Here is a 1,847-nt window from a genome sequence, read left to right as displayed (position 1 = left end):
GGGGGCAGGTGGCCGGGAGGAGCGGGCGCTCGGGGGAGAGCAGGACTCCGGGGCCTCTGGACTGGGGGAGGGGGCAGGGCTGCAGGGGACCCCATCTTTCAGGACGTGCACTGGGGGAAGTGGGGGGACAGGGCTGTCCTCTCCGCTTTGCACAAGGAGGGAGCCAGCAGGCAGGGTGGGAGTGTCTTCCCTGCCCCCCACCGACACCCCAACCTCCGTGAGCCTCGGCAGAGTCCCAGCAGGGAGGCTTATGGGGTGTACCGGGCTCGTCCTCCGTGGGGAGGGCTCTGAGGGCCTTTGTTTCTGGGGGTAGGAAGGTGCCGGGGTGTCACCCAGGGCAAGGCAGCTGACGCTGCTGCTGTCTCGGTGTTCCACGGACGGGCTGATCCCGGCCCCTGCCTGCCTGCCTGTCACCTGGCCTCTGTCTCCCTGCCCGGGCCCGCTCGGCACGCCCAGCGCCGGTCCTGCCGCTACAGGTCTGACGGGGCGGGCCGTGGGTGCCGGCAGGCTGCGGCCGTCCTGGCTGCCCCTCTGCACGCCCGGCGGGTCCCCCAAATGTCCCCCCTCTTGCCCGGTCCTTCCAGGGCAGGTGGAGAACCCCGTCTGTCGGGGGAGCCTCCTCTCCTCTCGGAAAGCACGGTGTCCGGCGGCGGTGGCGGCCGTGGCGGGAGTCCCCTCCCCAGCCCTGCTGGAATGGATGCATTTATTCCCCGGGGAGTCCAGCCCCAGCAGGGGGGCCGGCCGGTGGCCGGGTCCCTGCAGGAGGTCGGGGTGCCAGCCCCTGCCCCGCCAGGACCAGCCCGGTGACGCTGGTTCCGTCTGAGCCCCGAGTCCTGTGTCCGGAAGGGGGGGAAGGGACCCACGCATCCTCGGTGGCCTTTGTCAGGTGACCCGGCCCCGGGCTTGGGGACCCCCGCTTGGCCGGCAGCCCCCTGTCCCCACGCCGGTCCCCTTGCAGGGCCAGGCTGGAGTTGGGATGGTGGCTCCTTCAGCTGGGTCCCTCCCGTTTAATATAAAAAGTGGGGCTCGTAATGGCGTTGAGACGGGTATAATTATCTCGGAGGAGGGTAATTGCAGGCCGGGTCTGAACCGGTGAACGGCGACTGATTCATGGTTTTCTCCGAGTTCTCGTGCCCTCGGCTCCCGGCTCTGCCGTGGGCTCCTGTCTGGGGGCGGGCGTGAGTCCGTCTGCCCTCCTGCTGCCTGCGGGATCCCCCGACCGCCACCGTTCTTGGGGGGCTGTACCGCGGAGCGGCAGCCTTCTTAGGGGGAGCCCCGCGGCCTCTGCTCTGGGACTCCAGCCGAGGCGCCTGTCTTCCGAGAGCCTCGGTTTGTCCGCCTGAGCAGGGCGGGGGCGGAAGAGCTTCCCCGGGGAGAGGGGAAGGCAAGTCCAAAGGCCCTGGGGCGGGGCAGAGGCCGGCTCCCTGCCGGACCAAGCTCTGGGCCTCAGCTTCTCCATCTGTACAATGGGGGCGCCTGGCCACACGGGGGGCGTCTTCCGGGAGCGACGGGGAAGGCGGCTGCAGGCCCAGCTGGTGCCGCCCACGCTCGGAGCTCAGCGCCGGGTGGCCGGGCCCCGCCGGGAGCGGCATGTGGGGGACAGATCCAGGGCGGGGCCCGCTAGCGCCAAGAGCGCGGTTTTGCCAGCCGGCCATGGCTTTCCCTCTTTCGCCCCCGAGAGAATAGCTGTCGTCAGTTCCCTCGTGCAGATGGGGAAACTGAGGGAGGGAAAGGGAAGGGCGCCCCGCTAGGGTCATGCGGCTACAGAGCACCAGGTCTGGGTTTTGTTTTTTTTTGAGACAGAGTCTCACTGTGTTGCCTGGGCTAGAGTGCCGTGGCGTCAGCCT

This window comes from Propithecus coquereli, unplaced genomic scaffold (genome assembly GCF_000956105.1).
Source record: "Propithecus coquereli isolate 6110/MARCELLA unplaced genomic scaffold, Pcoq_1.0 Scaffold596, whole genome shotgun sequence".
Classification (NCBI taxonomy): Eukaryota; Metazoa; Chordata; class Mammalia; order Primates; family Indriidae; genus Propithecus; species Propithecus coquereli.
This window is presented reverse-complemented; position numbering follows the sequence as displayed.